We start from the raw sequence: 22,578 nt of genomic DNA on the forward strand, positions 1-22,578 counted from the left end.
AAAAGGTGCAGCAACAATTGAATTGAGGTCCTGAACTGTCCTTAGAAGGAAGTGGTTGGGAGCAATGGTTATTTCTTCCTGTGGAGACGGGAAGAAGTGAGTGCACTAGATGTGGATAGAGTTTCGTGGGATTTTAGCATGGCAATTAGACTATCTGACAACATAAATGCAGATGTGGAAGGATTTGGCGAAGAGAGAGCTATAGACCAGTTGGAGGAAAGTAGACGAGTGTACTGAAAGTCGGCAAATGATGACAGTGGGGACTCCTTTGGTCTCATACATCGATAGAATTAGCAAGCAATGCTGTATTCATTTTGACCTTAGCAATTTTATCTTATAAACTCCTAAATGAAGACACTTACATTCTTTTACACAAGAATTGCAAAACTTGAGCTTTGTAAGACAGTACAGGGGGCCCATAGTGGGATCCATCAGTCACATTTGTATCTCTATAGAAGATGGTTTTGTTTAGTTAAAGCAATACAAGAGGTTTTTACTCCCCATTCAGTTAAAACAGAAGCTTAACTGAGAGGAAGGTTTTTCATTTCATATATTTTAGAGGAAGCATCCCACCATGACCCATGCGACTTGACCTCCTTTCCTCCACATCACTCAGTGGGTTCCAGCCACTCACCGGGCCTCCTAGGACATGCCGGGAGCACCCCCCCTGCAGGCCTTGAGCTTGTCGTTCCTATGCCTGGGTCACTCTCCTCCCAGACAGCCATGCTGACCTCCTCTCCCTTCTCTCAGGTTTTCCCTCATTACCTTTTTGCTAAGCTCTTTCCGGATTTTGTCATTAAAATTACAACCCACCCTCCTCACTCTTGTTTCTTCCTTTGCTTTCTCTCCCTACCTAGTGTGAATCATTGTCTGACACATCATGCATTTTATTTATTTATCTACTCATTGCTTACACCCCTGTCTTCCTAACACTAGAATGAACATCCACGAAGGCAGGAATTTTGGGTTGCTTTGTTTATTGATGAGCTCTGAGCACTGGGAATAATGCTGGCATAGGAAAGGCTGCCAATAAGTATGTGTTGAATGAATTAATGAACAAATAAATGAATGACTGCCAAGCCAAAGTATGAACATTCTTAAAATTGTTAGCCCGGTTTTCATTGCTTCTTCCTCACAAATTCAGGCTTAGAAACAGATGGTTAACTTATCACGGTTTTTCACATTGCTCTTTAGAAATTTTGACAATGTCAAAAATAGGTAAGTGTCAGTGGTACTTGGGATGTAATAAGGCCTACATAAACTTCAGCAGGTTTAGCATTTTAAATGCTAACATAGGGTGAAGTAGTGATTGCTATTATTCTCATCTTTTAATTCCTTTTGTTCATTGACTAAATGAAGCGGTAGGTTCAGTTCAGAAAAACAATGCATTTTTATGTCATCAAGACCTCCAAACGCACTAGGAAAAACAGAACCAAAGAAAGCATGAGTTTTCAGCAAAAGCACCCATATGACTTTATGGAATTTATTTTATTAGCTTTTGATGGATGAGAAGTAACTGCCACTTTGCTTAAACTCATTATTACAAGAGAAGACGGTTCTCAGCCTCATGCCAGGCGGATCTCTGGGGGAACTTCCTGTGGGCTTCGAGCACCAGCCTCCACACAGTGATCCATTTCACAGCTGGAGCTGAACTCGGTTCTCTCTAGAAGCTGACAGAGAAACAACACGGGCAATTTTGCCTCCATGTAGGGACACATCCCATTCTGCACTAAAACAAGCGTTCACGGACAGACTAAGCCCTGTTTTATTGGCCTTATTGCACCACTTATTAGTTGTTTGTTTTTTGAAGCTAGCCTCCATCTCCAAAACAGGGATGCTGTTAATAGTATGTCACCGTAAAGTTCAGATAGGCGCAAAGATTCCTTGAGGTACAATTCTGTGCTAAGGTTCCTCGCAGCTTTTTCTTTTCCAGGCAGACCTTCTTTCTTCCCTGTCGTTTTTATATTTGCTCCAGAACTCATGGAAAAGACCAATAAAAGTGAGTGCTCTCACCTGGTTCATAGGTTATCACTCGAATACTTGGCTCTAGGATTATTTGGGGCCAGGCCTGTGGCTCTGTTCCCTTCCTCCAACATCCCTTGGAAGCACTGCACCTAGGGAGTGTCCGTTAGAACATCCAGGCTCTCAAAATACTGTCTGAACCAAAAATGTTACCCAAGTTTTATTATGTAAATTATTTCACCATCTATATCTTGAGGCAGAATATTGGGATTTACTTCTTGAAAAAATAAATGAATTCTAGTGAATATATTACAGCATTCTTTTTAAAGTTGTTTTTTTGAGGAAATCATTTTTAACCTGGATGAAAAATGGTATCAAATCCCATCCTTTCTGACCATAAATTATTATTCATTTATGGCTGTTTTATTTAAAACATATGCTCTTAATTATTTTTCTTTTCAAACAGTAATTTCTGATGTGATTAACTTTCTATTTCCTGTGGATTTACCCTCTTAGATGAATTGTTCCAGTATTGCTCCAAATGGAAGAAGTCCAAATCAATGTTATCATGGGGAAAAAATGGTATTTACAAAAACTAATCAATAAACTGTTTTCAAGTTTCTTTTGGTTTAACCAGAGAAGCTTTCTTTAGTAAATGTTAGCTGCCTGAAAAGCTGACCACAAAAAGGAGTTAAACGTGGTGAGATCACCTTTGCCGGGGCACCTGGTCCAGACTTGCAGAGGTAAGAGCATCACACTGTTGAGAACACCCCCGCAGGGTGCCCACTGGACGGGGCTGGCCCCGTGTTCGAGTCAGCTTCCCTATCTGCAGGACAGGAATCAGGATACTGCCCACCTGTAGGTTGAGGTGAGAATTAAATGAGCTAATATATGGAAAGCACTTGGAAGAGTTCCTTGTAAGGACTCAGGAAATACTAGTGAACTAGATAATAATGACGATGATGATGATATTTCAAGCCCTGAGCTAATGATCTTTGTCCTTGATAATAGCTAAAACTCATTAATTCAAGGGAAAAATATATCTGTGGATTTTCCACATGGACATCGTACATCATAATAAAGATGAAAAAAGTTGAGTAATTATCTAACGTCACCCACAAGCCTACGGAGAACTGCTACTCTAAACAGACCCTCTAACTACTAACCTGCTGTGCTCGAACTAATGTTTTGCTTTTTATGTTTTTGGAATAATCAAACGGCTGCTGCCCTCACATCTTGCAACATGGCGCACCAGGTACTCTGCCCTCAAACATGGAGACTAATTGACACGTGCTTACCCACCTTGCTTTCCTTCTCACTTTCAGAGGAAGATGCGCTCTTCTGGGCTCAACGCTGGTCCTCCAACCTCCGTTTGTACCCTCTTCTCTCCTCTAGGGTCCGGTTTGTTTCCTTTCTCTCTTGTATTTTCATCCTGCCTTTTTCACTGTCTCCTTTCCCTTACCTCATAAACACACTTCAGTGTATTTAATCATGTCATAGATGTAAGCTATCTCCCTACCCTATTTCTTTTCTTTATGAGCACACTCAAGCTTCTGGAAAGACAGAGTGACAGTATGTCTCTCCTTCTTTCTGTGTCATTCGTCTCCCAGCCCATTGCCGTTGGTCTTGGTCCTCATCACTCCAGTAGTTCTGCAAAGACGTCATTCAAAGGTGACTTTACAACCACCCAATCCAATAGACTTGTTTATTTCCATTACTAGAACACTCACCCTATGACATCAGGCTATTCCGGATTTCTTCCTATGATTCTAATTATTTTATATACTTTCTCTTGCTGTTTTTTCTTTGCGTGAATGCCCCTTAAATAATGCTATTGCCTAGGGTCCTCTTCTGTGCTCTTTTCCTTCTCAAAGAGTGATATCAATCACTAGAATCTACAAGTTGCTTACTGTCAAACATACGCCTAGTATAGGTCAATTTTCTGAGCTCTAGATTTGCGTGTGAAAAGTGGATTTCATGGCATGTACCAAGGAGTCTGGTTCCATCCCCCTCTAGATATTGTCATACTGTCTTTCCTCCAACGTTGCCATGCTCTTTCATCTTAATAGTTCACATTGTTAGAACTTCTTTAAGTAGATATTAATATCATCACCTGCATTTATAATTTTAATCAGCACAGATTTCTGCATTTCATAGCTATTGTTTAATCAACTTATATTGAGTTCAGTTTTCTTGGTATAAACAATTAAAGCATTTTCCCAAGTAATTTTGGTTGATTATGCACCTTAAATTGATTTTCCAAAAGACACAGAAGAGTGTTGAAAGTACCTCATAACCCTGAATTGAACACTACTCATTTTAAAGAAGACAAAGCAGCCTCAGGGATGGTCCTGAGTAAAGCAGATTGATCTACTGGGAGGCTAAATGAGCAAATTTGACCTCATTATACAACACAAAACCCCAGAAAGACACTGAAAATTCTATTCAAGATCTAGAGGTTTGGCATTATGAAAAAAAACTTTATTCTGTTGCATAAACATCTATATTTCTGCATTTAATATGTTAATGCTGCATCTTTAGAATCGTATTTTAAATGCTTATTGTTTTAGTCCTGTTTACCTCATAACCTTAAAAACTCCATCTAAAAATCTGTATAGCAGTTATTTATTGATGCTATACACCCTCCAACTCATCTATATATTGTTGTCTGTTAAAAACACTATTAAATTTTGTCCTATCGTATCACACATCATTGTGACTTTTAAGACAGTATTTCCTTTTCTTATGTAATAAGAGAATACCAGCAATGATGACTGGTGCTGTATCGAGGAGGGAGGGTTGGCATATCCTAGGAGTGAAGTTTTAAACTGACGCTTTCTCACTCTCACCTTCAGAGTGAAAAATAGTAACTAAACAGGGGGAAAGGGCATCATAAAATGTATCTCACGTGCTGTGAGTACCACAGATGTTCTAGAAGGATTGTGCATTCCTGGACAGTGATAACACTGCATGTATAAGTTTGCCTGATAAGCTGCTACTTAATTGGTAAATGTGCTTGTTCATCTCTTGAATCAATATATGATAAATGATATTATTTCTTCCCTGAGTACTCATTTATTCAATGTGAAGTATGCCACACAGGTTAAGTGATCAATAAAGACATTGATAATGATGGTGATGTGGTGGTTTGATGGCCATGCTCTTCAGGAGTTTATTACATAAACTTGTTGACCCTGAGCTCCATGCTGTTACATCCAAGGGAAGTTTCATGGTTAAAGGATCATAAATCAGAAGTTTTTGTGTACTATTACTGGGATGCATGTGTCCAGCTTGTGGCATATAATTGCCCCATCATTCCCATATAGCATATAGATATAGCACATATAGTCAAGGATGTGTTTCTACTGAAGATATGGGCACAGAATAATCTACTGTCCAAGACACTACACCTGATGGACATTTCTGGGTCATTTGGGTCATAAATGTTGCCATTGGTAGGTAATGTGCAGTGTTAAGTACAGTGTAAGAGACAAATAGTCAACAACAGCTTGGGAGATGGGGAGAGTGGAAGAAAAAGGTAGATAAACATGGATCCACATAGAGATAAACTAACTAAGAAAAAAATATTTCATTTCTTTTTGAGTGACTTCCTATTATTTGGAGAAATTTCTTTTCTTTTGCAGGGCTTCTAACAGGTCTGCAGCATTTCCCTCCTCCTCCATGTTCCATCACTCCTACGGTATTGCGAATACTGGTGCAGTGGTTTATAAGTGTCATGAGGATCACGTTCCTTGGTGGATATGTTAATCAATCCTATGGAAACCATTCTCCATGTGGTCTCGTCACAGATGAGTTTCAAAGGAACATAATGCAGAAGTGTTTACGCATTCTTTTTTATGGAAGACTAGGTTTTATTTATTCACTTCAGGCTTATGGCCTCAGATTGAATAAAAGTCATTTTTGCCTTACTCAGTTTCAAAAGGATGAGATCCCCAGCAGTTTCCTAAATCTCAGAGAGCTTCCTGTGAATCTCTCTCTAGGGGTCTTTCAGTGCAGGTGGAGGGCAGAGGTGCTGAGGGGCGCGGTGGGGGGACGCAGTGCCGCCATCTGGAGGAAGTGCCTAATAAATGTGTTCTCAGGAGCTGGGCTGTTAGAATGCGGCCAATGGAAAGTGACGAACGCTGTAGATCTGATCTGAGCGGTGTTTTAGGAAGCTCTCTCAGACACCACTGTGAAGAAGGAATCCACGGAGACGAAATAGAGAAAGGCGATTGGACTGCTCTGGACGTGATATTCTGAACATTCTTCAATGTATTTCCTCCTTTTCCCTTCCTTTCCTCCTTCAGTCTCACCTTTCCTTCCACAAGCCACTTTTTCCCTCTCGCTTTCTTCCTTCTCTCTTGACTCTGCTTTAATCCACCAAAAAGCATCAGGCATTTTCAGCGAGTTGATGCCACGGAGAGAAAACCAGTTTTCCATCACTGGGTTGTAATCATGTCTCTTAAATAGACTCGCAGAACCCTTTCAGAAAAGGTGGTTAAAGTAGGGAGGTGTGGACATGGGTGACGAGAGTAAAGCCCAGTGCCAAATGTGAGAAGTAGAAGTGTAAAGGTTTTTCTTAGAAAAGAACATTTTTACCTTTAATGTTAATTTTAAAAGGACATTGGAAAAACATGGTGGAATTCCTAAAAACTCTCAGTGAAATAAAGTATAATAAAACTCATTGACTTTAACCTTATACCTCAAAACAATAAATATTTGAGCAAATAGATTAATTTTGAAATGCCAAATTGTCTTGAAGATAATAAGCAATTAGCCTGAGCCATATTTGGGTTGTTATCTATCATGCCTGGCTGTAAGTCATCAACTCGGGAGGAAAAATCTTGCTATTCATTTCCCGTCATCTGAAAGTGAGGGTTTTTGATGAATGGATTTGTCCCTATTCGACATGGAGAACAACCCCCCCCCCCCCAATGACTTGTACCCCTGGCTTTCCATTAGAAGGTGTGATTAGCATGGATTTCCTGTTTCCTCTTTGTTGTGCCCTAGTGGGGGGATGAGTCGGCACCAGGCTGGCCATGTGGGCCCAGGTCACTGCAGAATGGTGATTGGAGGCAACGCAGAAACACACACACTTACTCCCCCATTTTGGCTACAATCCCCACTGTTTGAGATGAGCTAGAGTAGGAGCATGAAATCCACTCGGAACAAATGGCTCAGAACAGTCGAGATGAAAAACGTGGCACAAAGTTGTGGTTTTAACTGCAAAAAGCACGGCCTCTGCAGCCAGGCAGAAGTGGATTTGGGTATTTATTTCACCACTCATTTTCTGTGTAAACGTGAAGATATTATTCAACTTCTTTTCTCCTCAATGCACTCATCTACAAAATGTGGTTAGTAAATACTGTCCTTGTCAGACTGTTTTGAGGACCATTAATAACATACATAAGGCATCTGGCACATGCAAAGTGCTGGATATACTCTTTTCTTTTATAATAGAAATTTAATAATGACTGTTGTTAACCTTCTTTTCTCTTTTATTTTTTAATTTACTTTTTAGGTATGCTTTTTGGTGAGGGAGATTGGTCCTGAGCTAACATCTGTTGCCAATCTTCCTCTTTTTTTTCCTCCTCAATGCCCCAGGGCATAGTTGTATACCCTAATTGTAAGTCTTAGCTCTTCTATGTGGGATGCCACCTCAGCATGGCTTGACGAGTGATGCATAGGTCCGTGTCCAAGATCCGAACCAGTGAACCCCAGGCTGCTAAAGCAGAGCACGTGAACTTAGCCACTCAGCCACAGAGCTGGCCCCTGCATATACTCTTATAAAAATACACAATGGGCTGGGGCCAGCCTGATGGCATAGTGGTTAAGTTTGTGTGCTCTGCTTTGCCTGCCCTGGGTTCACCAGTTTGGACCCTGGGCGTGGACCTCCGTACCACATCAAGTCATGCTGTGGCAGGTGTCCCACATATAAAGTAGAGGAAGATAGGCACGGATGTTAGCTCAGGGCTAATCCTCCTCAGCCAAAAAGAGGAGGAATGACAATGGATGTTAGCTCAAGGCTAATCTTCCTAAAATATATATATAGATAGAGATATACATATACATATACATATACATATACATATACATATATACAATGTGCTAAATATGCTCACAGTATGTGGGCTTCTGCCTCTCCTGGAAGGGAAATGAGGTTTTGTTAGGACGTGTAAAGAAGTACTTTGCTCCATCATGGGAGATAGGTTTGCCAGATTTAGAAGTAAAAATGCAGGATGTCCAGTTAAATTTGAGTTTTAGAAAACAATGAATAATATTTTTTTTAGTTTACGTATGTCCCATACTATCTTTGGGGTGTACTTATACGAAAAATTGTTCATTGCTTTTCTGAGATTCAAATTTAACTCAGTGGTCTGATCTTCCCTGGCAACCCCAGTGGGTGATGGTATCGGTACACTATTATTTTTTCTTTTTTGGACTAACCTGAGGTCTTACTCTTTTCTCAATTGTGTCGCGCCATGTTTGGCAAGGACGGGGCAGTGCTGCAGAAAATGAGCTGGATCCATGGCCTGAGCACAAAATGCCTCTGGTTATTTGACGACTGCTTATTCCTCACTTTCTAAAACTTATAAAATAGGGATAACAATACTGCCTACTATGCAGGCTTGTATATTATTATGACTGCATGAGTTAATAAATACGACAGACTTGAAAAAGTGCCCAGCACGTAGACTGCTCAAAATGTTCATTATTACCATATTCCATCTGTTTTAGTGGGCTTATTTTTTTCACATGTTAAGATTCCTAAAATTTGAAAGTGTCTTTCAACTGATAGTAATTTACAGTTGCTGCTGGCCTGCTGGTAGCATCATGCGGGAGAACGCAGAGTCTGGATCCCAGCTGTCCAATCGTCATGGCCGCAACTGAGTTATGTGCATTGTTTGGAAAAATGCTTCACCTTTTAGGAGGAGAGAATTCACAGGCAGAGCAGGGAATCTCAAACAAACAAGGAAAGAGGGGTCTTTCTCTCAGAAAGAAAGTCTTCCAGGCTTAGGGGAAGAGTGAGAAGGGGAGACTTCTGTGGACAAAGTCATCTGGAATGTAGAACAAGGTGTGCTAATTCCTGGTGCAGCTCCACGAACGTGACGCTGAACAGTAGAAGAAGAGGTTGTTTACAGCTGGAGTCCTGAGCCCATGACTGGACAGAGTCGACCACGCACAAACCCTACTGGTAAGATCAAGGAAGTGCCCATCTCAAAATGTCAGAACAGGTATCAGCAAGGAGGTCAACATGACTATTTTGTGTGGGAGTCAGTATCCACTGCTCCTTCAAGACAGGCTACAGCATCACTTCCCTGGGGAGACAGAGGACCAAGAAGATGTAGATAAAGACATGGCTATTGATGACTTCCAGTTGAAAAGTTATCCTCCAAATGTGAAGTATTAGGAACACCTTTACCTTTATTGTGTTTATATCTATCATATAAACACAAGAGATACTTATGATGAAAAAATATATCTAAATAAATCTGAGATTTCTCTAAATAGGAATAAAATAGCAATTTTCAGTGACACTATTTCACTTTAACTAGTGCCATTACTTTTGCAGTGGTGCGTGGAATATTGGCGTAACTTAGGAGCAAGGGCATTTTAGCCCCTATAAAGGAGGTGTTATTTATTTTTATTTTCTAGAATTACTCCTGTGAAGAGGAGAATAATAATGACATCTCCTATGCTTAGGAGACACAGTCTTCATTCAACCTACATTTATTGAGCACTTACTCTGTGCTAGGCACTGTGTTAAGCGAAGTGATACAGAAGAAAAGAGGACAGACACGGGCCGGCCACTTTCTAGAGCAGAGGTGGCAGACTTGTTCTGTAAAGGGCCAGATGTTACTATTTCAGGCTCTGTGGGCCATATGGTCTCTGCAGCTACAACTCCCCTCTGTGTCTGCAGTATGAGGGCCCCGTGAATAGTACTTGGATGGGTGGGGTGGTGTTACCAAATTTTATTTAGGGACACTGGAATTTGAACTTCCTATGATTTTTATGTCATAAATTATTATTGTTATTTTGATATTGTTCATCCATTTAAAAACACAAAATCCTTTCTTCGCTCTCGGGCTGTACAAAAAGAGGTGTTTGGCTGGATTTTATCACAGGCTGTAGTTTATCAATCCCTGTTCCAGGGGGCTAGAGAAGCAAAACTCAAGCACATTGTGAGGAAGCCCATGAGGGGCTAGGACACAGCCCTGCTGTGGAGGGCTCAGGGGGGCTTCTCTGAAGGGGAAGTAGACAGAGACCAAAAGATAAGGGGCAGTGGTGTGCAAATAGCTGGGAAAGAGCTCAGAGCAGAGGAGCAGCTGATAAGGCATCTGAACAGCTGCACTTAAGGCAGAAGAACGCTTGGGCTTTCAGAGCAGCTTGGGAAGACCAGAGTCCCTGGAAAAGACAGCATGGAACAGACGAGAAGCAGGCTGAGACGAGGGGCGTGGTGGGAGAGAGCAGGGAGAGAGGCTCTGAGAGAAGAGGAGCATCGAACATAATCAGCGCTCTTTTGCAACCAACAGAGTCCGCTGTGTTGACTTTGCTGGGTGACTTCATGAATTTGTGTTTGCAAATAGACACTTTCACCAGAGTTACCACTAAAAGAAACGTATTTGGTATGTACGCCTGTATATGTAGAGAAAGAGAGATAACAGACTGGGCGCTGGTCCCTAATAGACCAGCTAGGCGCTTGTCAAGTCAGTGCAGCAAAGACGGTGATGAGAAACTAGACCCAGAAGGGCTAAATGACTTGCTGTGGTTTGTTCAGCTCCCAGAGCAGGCTCATCTAATTCTGAAAGCCCATGGGCCTTCCTCAGCTGCCAAAAGAAATGAAAAAGGAAATAATTGCATATAACAGTGATAATATCTTCCATTGTTTATGAAAAGAAAATAAGAACAAAGTAACAGATTTGATGTGTGGATGGAATGAGGATTAATTATGAGCTAGTTTTATATCATTATTTTATAATTTATTCTTTTATTTATAATTTAAAAACCTGAAATTACATCTAAGAGAATTATCTTAGGAAGACGTTTTGGAACTTAGATGCTGTTTCGTCCTCGTTCTTGAGAAAATGATGGTGCTTGTTCTTGTTTATTCTCCACGCACGGGTTCCTGCAATTCCAAATGCTCCAGTACAAAAATCAACTTCTCTTTATCCTGATTGTTTTCATTTAATCTATTTATTTTTATCTAACAGATTTCCAACGTTGTTCTCAACTCAGATTTCAGTAAAGAAACTCATGGTTTTAGTGAGAATCTAAATTTTCTTTTGTAAGCTCTCGTTACAGATACAGTCTGCAATTTTATGTCACTCCTGGAAATGTAAGGTCCTTTCCTGCAGCCAGAAATTTCAAAATGATTTGATGTTTTGAGCATTGGAAAGGTGCATATAGATTTATTTATTCAAACAATATTTATTGAAGAGTTAAGAGGCTACAGACACAAGATGGTTGTTAAAGTATAAAGAGATGCACAAACATGTCCTATAGGTCATCATGCTTGTCCTATTGTTACCAAAACTAATACTAAACAAGGTTTGGAGAAAATCATGGCCTGGTGTGTTATCTGTTTCGATATCGTTTTTTTTACACTGATATTGATGAAGGTCATTTTAAAGGTGCTCACTGAGAAGCACAAACGCGTGGTCAAGACGAGGAGGCGACTTGGAAAAGGCAGCACATCCTCACTGGTTGCAGATTTCATGTTTGCAAATTTGCTTCCTCGCTAAAACTTACCTGCGACAAGCTCGGTGCTCAGTGTGGAGTCACAGCCATTCGCGGAAACCCTCAGAGTTGGCAGACCCTCCCGCTCCCACCTGAGGTTGAACAAGACAACCCTCTGCTCTCTTGTTTCAAGTCTCAGATTGTAAACAACTGTCCTTTCTATGATCTAAGTGCCTTGCTTTTTTTTTCTTTTTGTGCATTTTTGCTGGTGATTTCGCCGTTTAAAATGGCTCCCAGTATAGTGCTGAAGCGCTGTCCAGGGACCCTAAGTGCAAGACGGCTGGGTGCCGTAATTCAATTCTGGCTGGCACTCGCCTCCTTCCCCCGCATACAACACCTGCATTTTCCACTTTCATTAACTCGATGGAATTGCAGGTGTCCGTCTAAAAGTAAAACGTGCTTACGGAGAAAGTGAGTGGCTAGATGAGCTGCCTTCAGGCAGAGCTCCAGCGCTGTCGGTCCTGAGTTCAGTGTTAACAAATAAACAATATATATTAAATAATGTGTCTTTAAGCAGAAACACACAAAAAACAAAGTTACGTCTTCATCGGTTTATTAAAATGTGGTGACCAGAGGCTCACAGAAACCTGACCCTGTATTTCTCCCAGGAGTAATTGTTCAGTATTTGCAATTTCAGTGTTCATGGTGATTCTATAGAACATAACTATTATGGATAATGACAATTGGCTGCGATTGCCACACACACTCTGACACCCCTCCCATAAAGAGAGGAGTCTCTGAGCTCTCCCTGGATGCTCTGTGACTTTGAGGCAGAAAGTGCTCCACATCTCAGCCTGCTTCTTTTGGGAAACTCTTTCTAGGGGAAGCTAGCTACCATGCAAGAATTCCAGCCGCCCTAAGATTACCGTGCAGGAGAGGCCCATGTGGACCCTCCCGTCTGTGCGCCAGTGGAGCCCTGTACCAGCAGAGCCTGGCCTTCCTGGCCTCACTGCCCCACCATCTCGAAGGTGGGTTCTCCAGCTCCAGCTGTTCCAGCTCAGCCATTTGAGTCGTCCCAGCTGCCCTTGTCTTCCCTTCCCAGGCCCTGGGAATCAGGGAGCACCAAGGCACCCTCTTTTGTACCTTGTCCAAATTCCCTCCCCATCTACAGGAACCATGGTCATTGGTTAATGGCACTGCATTTGGAGTGGTTTGTCACCCAGCAAGAGATAACCAGAACCGATTGTAAGCGTCCTAACTTACAACTAGCAACATCCTGATAAAATTTGGGTGAATCTGACAGGAAGTATCAAGCTGAATTTGATTAAAAATGCAGGAATAATACCAGAGTGATTTTCAATTCTCTTGTGAAATCAAAGGGCAGGTAATTCAATAGATAAATTGTGTTCTGTGGAGCAGAGAAACCTTGAGGGAATGCTGGCTTCAGCTTGATTTAATCTTGGAACAGGCTGCCAAATCAGACTGCCAAAGGGTTCATGGAAATACGTGCTCCACAGCCTGTCTAGAAAAGTGTTGACTTGGTCTTTGCCTAGATTATCAGCATCTGCACCTGTAAATATGTTATGTATAGGCTAGTTGTATAAAAAAGTGTGATATGTATATCCTAAAAATGTCTATGACTTCTCAAGAAAATACTGCATTCTGTTTAGTGAGGGATGTAATTTAGTGAGGTAGTGAGGTATGTTATACATTTTTGAGAATTTCCCATGAAAAGCAGTATAAATGGTAAAGTTTGGGAAATTAAAGATAATTGTATTTTTGTGAGTTGCCTATAGAATAAGACAATAAGAATTCTATTGTGTTACTGTTTTACCAACAATGGAGTTACAAGGAGAAGTAGATGACGCCATAACATAAGCAATTCATTTAACTCTAGCTTTGGAGAGCAAGGCAAAAACCCAATTTGGAAGTCTGAGTGGCTCCCCTTTGGTGGTGGTGAACTCTGGGTGCCCACAACACTTTGCCTTATGAAATTATGACAACTGATGAACAGAGAAACCATGATACCTATTTTTAATAGATAATACACTTAGTAACATTACTTGTTTTGCTAAATTTACCTTTTGGGCATAATTTGTTGCTAGAAACAAAACAAAAGTCCATACTAACAATCACCACTGATTTTGTATAAAGTATGACGATTAGTCAACCAGATGGTGGAAAATTTTAGAGACAGTGATTTTCGTCCCACAAAGGAGCATTGATTGCCAAAACTTTCTGCTGGGGAATGAGGGTTACATTTAGGTATAGGTATGTAGTGATATCTCACTGTGGTTAAATTTGCATTTCCCTAATGGCTAATGATGTCAGAGATCTTTTCCTACGTTTATTTGCTGTGTACATACCCTTTTCGGTAAAATGTCTTTTCACATCTTTTGCCTCTAATTCTTTCTAATTGAAGTGTTTACTTTTTTTACTATTGAGTTTTGAGAGTTCCTTATATATTCTAGACACTTGTCCTTTGTTGGTGTGTGACTTGCAGTTTGCAAATATTTTATCCCTGTCTTTATCTTGGCTTTTCATCCTCTTCACATGGTCTTCCCCAAAGGAAAATTTTTAAGATATTAATTTTGTCAAATTAAAAATTTATCAGTTTTTCCTTGGTGGATCACATTTTTGGTGTAAAGTCTGAGAAGTCTGTGCCTAGCCTTATATCCCAAAGATTTTAACCCGTTTTTTCTCAAAGTTTTGTAATTTTGTGCTATGTATTTAAATCTATGATCCTTTTTGAGTTAATTTTTGTATAAAGTGCAAGGATTAACTTGAGGTTCATTTTATTGTTTTGGGTTCTTTTGCCTATGAATGTCCAATTGCTCAGGCACCATTTGTTGAAAAGATTATCCTTTCTAGATCATAATTTTTGATAGTATTCTTGCTTCTTTTTATGGCATATAATAGTAAGTCATTATAGAAAGTGGCCTAAATAAATGGGTTATTATAGAAGTTTGCACCATAGAGGGGACTTCGTCTTATAAATCTTCACGTTGGAGCTGACCTTGTCTGTTACGTCACCTGCTCCATGTCACTATTGGGCATCGTCTTTCGCAGAGCAGACATTTTTAATTTTAAGGAAGTCCAGCTTCTTAAGTCTTTCTTTCATGGATTGTGCCTTTAGTGTGTTATCTAAAGTTGTCATCACACCCAAGGTCATCTAGGTTTTCTCCTATATTGTCTTCTAGGACTTTCAAGCTGAGTTTTGAAATATTCTTGCCAAAAAGAAAGGAACAAAAGCTACGCACGTGCTAGTTTAGGGCAGTACATAATACACCTCATCCAGGATTATTATGGACTTAATACCGTAAGGGGTGGAAGGAGAGGCCAAGCAATCACTTCTGTGGTCTGAATACAGAAGACAGAATCAAACACACCCTGGAGGGCCTTCCCATAACAAGGAATGAAAGTCAGTAAAGCTGATGTTTCCTGTGTATCTTTTATTTCACTGTCAATGACTCATGAAACCAACCATTGCTGTGTGTAGTGGGTTCTCACGTAATTCAATCCCGGCTGGCACTCGCCTCCTTCCCCAGCATACAACACTGTATTTTCCACTTTCATTAACTCTATGGAATTGCAGGTGTCCATCTCAAAGTTCCTTTATTATGTTTTGAATAGGTCAACAAAAACTGGCTTTTGAAAATCAAATTAGTTTTTTCCATGATGTTTTCAAATTTTCTTGAGAAAAAGCTATGCTTGCCTTCTCATGTTTTCCCTTCTCTCCCAGTCTCAAAGCGCAGAGAAGAGAAAAGGAAGTTATACTCACTGTCTGGGTAGTTGGCGTAGTATCCATCCTCACACTTTTCCCATCATCTCTTTTTCTGACAGTTCCAAGTTGGTCCTGCTCTCCTCTTCCATCAGAATTTAGAAGTTAGCATAGGCTAATTCATTCATTGAAAATGAACATGACATGAACCCAGTCCTCCCAGAGCTCAAGTTCAATAGAGAATGTAAATGTGAGGACACGTAGGTGCAGTGAAATGTTTATACATGCTATTCGAGAAACATCTACACGTGTAGCAGGGGCCTCAAATAGGAAGTGGTCCATGTCAGGCAGGGAGAAAGAGACTCCTGAAGTTTTCGGCAGTAGTCAGATTCACCAGCATCACAGATGTGTGAAAAGGAGCAAGACATGTAGTGATGTGCAAATAACTTGGTAGGAATACAGCGTAGGGTGCAAGCAGCGTGAAGAAATGAGGTCCTTGAGCAAGGTGTGGTTCCGATGACTGACCTGGTGGGTTACGATAGTTTGAAATTTATTCTATAGGTAATTGGGGTTCCTGAAAGGTTTTAAGCAAGAAAGTGATGTTACAAAATTTGCATTTTAGTGAAATATTTCTGGTAGCAGCACAGGAAAGAGGTGGGAAGAAGGTGACATTGGAATCTGGGGACCTTTCATCAAATTCATCATGCTAAGTGCATGTGGCTTACAGGTGAACACAACATAAATAATGGCCAGAAAAGACATGAAAGAGCCAAGCAAGGTTGTAGCAGTTAAAGAATCCTAAAATTGAGCTTTCCTCTGAAATACTAACATTCGGTTTGACTATTCAGTAGCCCATGCAAATTTAGGAACCACAGCTAACAGAGTCAGCTTTACATAAACTTGATTCCTAATGAGAAGATTGTGAGTCCTTCCTGAAAATTCTTTTCTAAATGACGGACATGCTTTTGACATAAAGTGAGCATCTGACAAGACTGTGTCTGCTGTGTCCTAAATCTGCACTCTGCTCTTCGTTATCTTCGAATTGGCTCAAAATCTGAAACTGGAAATTCCCGTGTCTTACTCTGACCGTCGTCCAAGTTTGCTCAAAACTCCTTCACCTCTCAGTTCTTTTCCCTCCTTGGGACCCCAGTTCATGGACTTTTCTACCTTTAGTTTTCTCCAGAAGTGCCTGCTTTGAGATCTTCTTCCACTGAGCCCCAAATTCAGCCTTTTATTTGATGATATCAAAATCTCTTACCCCACGTTTTCATAGCCTCTTGGCACAACCCTACCTCTGGATGAATCCAGTCACTGTGGTGCTGGAGGTAATTAATACTGCTCAGGCTCACGGTGGACGGGCCCAGGGAGCTCTCTGGTCTCTTTTATTAGGACACTAATCCCATTCATGAGGGCCCCACCTTCATGATCTAATCACCTCCCAAAGGCCCCACTTCCTAATCCCGTTACTTCGGGGCTCAGGTTTCCCACATACGAACTTTGGAGAGACACACACTACAGTAATGTTCCACGAAAACACCGAATCTTATTGCACAATTGATTTGTTCAAACACTCAGGTTTGTATAATAGATGTACATTTGTAGGCTTGTAATTTTCCCCAGGTTTATATGCTTTCTGTTAGGTTTATTTTATATATGTGTGAGTGTCTGTGTGGGGATGATAGACAGATATACATTTATCTATATACACACGTGCACATCCACATGTAACATATAGTACACAACGTGGCAATAATGGATGTCTAAACAAGACATTCCATGGCCTAAGCCACAACCCAGTCATTCATAAACACGTGAAGAAAAGATTTATAAAGGTATAAATACGGCAATAGCAGTTTGAAAATGTATAGGTCATTAAAAATACGTGAATAATGTGGCTTACTTCAGAGTAATTTATTAAGCAGCACTACATCCTTAAATTCAAACTCCAAATATATTTCTTTCCATGTGAATTTCATCATTCACTCATTTGTGCAGTCATGTGAAAGAACGGCTCAGGATTCATCTCAGAGTAATTAAGTCCTGCTGCTGTTTCTGCTGAAGCAGGATTTAACTCAGACCTGCTTAAGGGAGACCAGGATTACCTCCCCCAGTGGATGCCAGCTCTGCAGACTGTTCGCCATGAAGAGAGGCAGCTGGGTTGACCTTGGCTCCTCTGCTTGCAAATGAATAATTAGTAGGTTTGACTTGCTCATTTGGCTGGCTTGAGGCAAGGTCTCTCCGAGCAGGTAGCATTTCACCTGTGACCTGCCCGCCAGCCTTCCGTGACTGCAGTGGGAGCTACACCCAAGGGAGCTACACAAAATCACCAGCTTTCTATAAAATAAAGTCACAAACAGAAGGAACCTATATCCCTGTCCCTCCAAAGTTACGTATGAAGATTAAAAATAGCAAAACAGGGTCAGTGAGCAGGAGTCACTTTGCTAATAGACACAATGCCTAAAAGTATGAAAACAGATAAGAGCAGCAGAGAAAGCAAAACCAGCAGAATGAAGGTAATTTTTATGTAGGGCACGAAGCTGCTCTCAGACATTCAACAGTACCTGTAGTCAGTGCTAAGACATAAATGCCGATAATTGTGAGCCCAAGACATTAACCATATTAAGTGCTCCTTGGTAGAGAAGACAGCCAAGTACGAAATAATTTTAGGGAAGTTTCAATCAGATATTTTGGGAAAAAATAACTCTTGGTTATTAAATGGGCATCGCATTAGTTTTCTATTGCTGGGGTAACACTTTGCCACAAACCCAGCAGTTTCAAGCAACACAGATTTATTATCTGGCAGTTCTGCAGGTTGGAAGTGTGGGCTGTGCTCCTTTCTGAGGTTTTGGGGAGGAATCCGCTCTCGTGGGTTGTTGGCAGAGTTCAGTTCTACGTGGTTGTAGGTCTGAGCCCGATTTCTTTGGTGGGTGTTGGCTGAGGCTGCCTTTGGCTTCTCTAGACAATATTTCATCTATGTGTTTTCCAAAAGTTCCTTTACCTGTTCTAGTTTGATTTGCTGTCTGGGTCTGGCGGCCATCCGGTTGAGTTCCCTCCGGAGCAGTATCTCCCGTCTCCTGAGGGTTAGGAGGGTGGTCCTCGGACTGCAGCGGGGGATTCTTCTCACTGTTCCTTAACTAACAGCTGGCGCCCTCAGCTGCTGGGCCTCTGTGCTGCTCTGGGGAGATCTGGCTTCCTTCTGCTCATCCCTGAAGCATCCAGGGTCACCTCCCCTGCTCTGCCAGGTCACTTACTGTTCTTCCGTCAACTCTCTTTCTTCATCAGTGTGGCACACGGTTACAAACGTCTCCTTGTGTCACTGGAGATGGTGCTTATTCCTCATTCCTAATTCTTTTTTCTTTTTGAGTAAAAGAAAGGATTATGAAGGTCTTTAATTCCTCACCTTGGAGCCAACAGCCCACCTTCATTTTACAGATGAAAAGCCTTATAGTCTGAAGGGTTAGAGAATTTGCACAGAATCACACAGGCGTTTGCCTCTCAATTTGGCAGATTTTTGTTGCATCAGGATTTTGGGTGTGACTTGAGTCTTTAGCTCTTAGTGTGGTGCATTCAGCCAGTGTTTGTCACATGGAGGTGACTGTATGTGTGTTGCATGTCTTACATTTTTCAGAGCCCAAACCATATTCTGATAAAAGCCTTAGTGTCAGGCCATTATTCCTCCCTTACAGATCTATTATGAAGTTCAATTAAAATACTGTCCAAAAAAGTATGTGTAGCATTTACAGTTATAAACGGATAAATCCTTTTTACTGCATGATAAGCTATATGGCCTTCTTAATTTTGCACACAGGACTTGGAAATACTTTGACGATTCTTGAGGACGTTCTTGCAGAGCCCGACTTAGAATGGTTCTTGGTGAAATGACTATAAGGGATTCTGAGGTTTTACATTCTCCTCTGTTTTTTCTTCCCCTTTCCTTGTTTTCCCTGGGAGGCTCAGCATCTGACGCCCCAGGCCCTGGCTTCTCGGGCCCTCTGCCACTCTTTATGGCGTCAACATATTTGCTAGGTTTGTCCTTTTAAATAGTGAAAACCCAGATCCTTGGCTCTGTATGAAGCCTTCAATGTGCTTCCCTGTCAGTGACACACATCACTGTCATCACCAAACTGGTCACAAAGAGAAAGGACAGGACCGAACCACAATGTCCTTGACCTGGTGCTGAGCTCCTGGAGGCCGGTGGCTTGCTCGCCCTGGCATCTGCAACGTGCAGGTGCACTGCTCTACCTGTGGGAGTGCCTCCTGTGGCATCACTCAGTGGGCATGAGGGATGTGTTTCCTCACTCCTGTTGGTCACTGGGGTCAGGGCACACAGAGAAGTCCGGATGATGAGAGCCTATGGTGGACACATACTAACCTATTCTGTGAGGAGTGGGAAGTGTGGATGAGTGGGTTGTTGGCTAAACAGAGGACTAGGTGTTACAGCTGGGCAGGAACGTGTCTCTTGCAGCAAATTTATAGTCACGTTGCAAGATGATGGCCACCCTCATCTCTGCCGTACGTTTGTACAGCACTTTGAATATTGACTTCCACAACAACACTACTGAATTATTAGCTCTATTTTTGCAGAGGAAGAATCGAAGGAAAGTTAATTTCAGTGACTATCCCAGCCACAAAACCAGTCAGAGGACCATCTGGCTGTAGTACTTGAGTTTTCAGAATTTTGGGTCACATTGTGCAAATTAATAATTTGCAGCTGAATTCCGTAGAAATATTGTTTTCATTCTTTTTCACCTGAAATGAAGGAAATTAGTCAATAAACATTTTTAAGAACTTGTAGCAGGAGATTTCTTTAAATTGCTATACATATTGAACTTTATCAGGAGCCATTATTTCTGTTCAACAGGGAACCATTCAACTTCAAGTTTTATTACTGTAGGCAATAATGTGCCTTAAAAACACACAATGAAGTGTCAGAAAAGAGGTGGAATGCTGAATTCAGGACATTAACATTATTCTAGCTGCTGCTGGATGCTTAGTATACCCAGGTCCTGTTAAAACACCACTGGAGAGACAAAAAGTGAGGGACAACCTGACACCATTTTAAAACTCTCTGGGGATGTTATCAAGGGGTAGTAGAAAAACCATCATGGGAAAATTTCATGGGGAAATACATTATGGTATTAATGTTGATTCAACTTCAAGGCTTATATTACAATTTTTCTTATTGGAAGGATACTGACTTACTTTATAAATAATAATCTCTCCAAGGCTCTCAATAATCTCCCATGTGGGAAAAATGGACTTTATTGATTAAAAAAACTCATAAAAATTAAAGTAAAATGTTATAGTTTCTTTTTCCCGTTAATTTTGAGATAACATTCTCTTGAGAAAAAACTAGTAGTTAATCTTTTTGATTAAAAATGCTAAAGATTTAGAAAGTAGAGAAATCTAAATTAAATCTACAGATTACACTTTAATTGAAATAGTTCTTTCTGTCAGTTATTTCATGAAATGTTTTTATTCTGTATTTTCCTGTGCCTTTATCTTTAAGATGAAATAAAAGATATTATGGACACCTGGGTATTGCTTCTACGAAACCAGCAGGACTGCGTGTTTTGTCAACATCAATGAGATTAAATCAGATGTGTTCTATGTGTGTCTGTCCCTCATCTGTGCTGTTTGTTAAACTTCAGGATAATTGTGCACGCGACTTTCTGTTGGTAAATAGTGGGGCATGTAGAGAGCTGCCAACAGGACAAAAACCGGCAGAGTGGGCAGAGCGGACAAAGGAAATCATCGAAGATTCACTGAAGTTCAGGTTCCAACAAAAAGCTATCTGGGAAATGTGCCACGGCAAATTTACCAGCTGGGTGAAACGGCTCATTCACCATGTTCCACCGGAAAATCGTTATTCTGTGTCCTCTGTGGGGAAGATATTTTACTGGATACATAAAGATCAATAAGACATAGCCCCAACGAGTTACCGTTTACTGAGACATGGGGGTTTATAGGCAAATAAACCTTCAGCTATAACACAGTGCTACGTGCTATAAAGGTGGTAGCACAGATGTCAGGAGGGAGCGCAGAACAGAGGATCTACCCAAATCAGGTGAAATATTGGGAAAAATTGTCTGGGTTGACATCTAAGCTTAATGTAGAGAGTAGTTGGCTAGAAAAGGACAAGAGGGAAAAAAACCACTCTAGCCAAAGATGGTAACAGGTCCCGATGAGCAGTTATGAGACAGCACGAGGTATTCACTGTGCAGCTGTGGCCCTTCCACAAGGCTGAAGTAAAGAATTCATGTGAGGGAGTAGCAGGAGGTGGATTTTGGAGTGGTCAGCAGACGGAGGGTCATGGCACTCTGGTGTGTAATATGAGGATTTTTAATGTATCCAGAACCGTATGAAAAATTGCTCAATGATTTTAAGATGAGGAAAAACATATTCATGTCTGCCTTTGAGAAAATTGCTCAGAAAGCAATGTGGAAGGTCAGGAACTTGAATAGAACGCAGAGCACAGATGCTTTCTCTCTGCTCCATAACATCTGGGGCCTCAGCTGAAGACTTGTAGGCTGGCATTGAATGCACCCTGGCACCTAGAATCGCCTGAAGACCCTTTCATTCACGTTTCTGGTGGTTGAGGCCGACTCTTGGTCAGGTCAGGAGCTTTGCCAGGGCCAGAACACCGACACCTGACACCTGGCACCTCTCGCCATGTGGCCTGTGCTTCCTTATGACATGGTGGACAGGTTTTCAGGGTAAGTGTCTCAAGAGGGAGACCAGCAGAAGGTACACAGCCACTCTGACCTCAGACACAATGCAGTGTCACTTAGGTGAGATCTTCCCATGAAGGCAGTCACAAAAGTCTGCCCAGCCTCAAGGAGAGGGAACTTTAGGAGAAACTGGCAGGTTCTGGGGGAGCTTGTGGGGCTGCAAATACTGTTGCATCTTTGGAAAACACATTTTTCTATAAATCAATATGTGACCATCTGTGGACCAGTAATTTCCTGTGCAAAGACCACAACTGGTGATGGAAAAAGTGCTACATTGTAAGCACAACCAGCAGGAGGGGAAGAGGGATGGAAAGAAGTCAACCCGGGGCATGATGTGAAACCTGGATTTGATTCCATGTGCAATGGAGGTTGTTGGAAGGCTTAAGCACGAAGATGTTACCTGGTTGCTTTGTGTATTTCTTCAGCTCGTGTGGGTCTTGTAGGAACACTGGTTATGGGAGGGAAAGAGTGAGCTGCCATCATCTC

The 22,578-nt window shown here is 41.3% G+C and overlaps 1 long non-coding RNA gene across 1 annotated transcript; it reads right to left on the reverse strand.

Annotated features, from left to right (window-relative positions):
- Window positions 1-1,454: 1,454 nt before the first annotated feature.
- On the reverse strand, window positions 1,455-3,651 carry LOC138915341 (uncharacterized). Its single transcript, XR_011421153.1, has 3 exons — window positions 3,265-3,651; window positions 2,673-2,818; window positions 1,455-1,670 (listed from the first exon to the last, which is right to left on the reverse strand). It is a non-coding gene; the product is annotated as an uncharacterized lncRNA (long non-coding RNA).
- Window positions 3,652-22,578: the final 18,927 nt, after the last annotated feature.

This window comes from Equus caballus, chromosome 8 (assembly GCF_041296265.1).
Source record: "Equus caballus isolate H_3958 breed thoroughbred chromosome 8, TB-T2T, whole genome shotgun sequence".
NCBI classification, from domain to species: domain Eukaryota; kingdom Metazoa; phylum Chordata; class Mammalia; order Perissodactyla; family Equidae; genus Equus; species Equus caballus.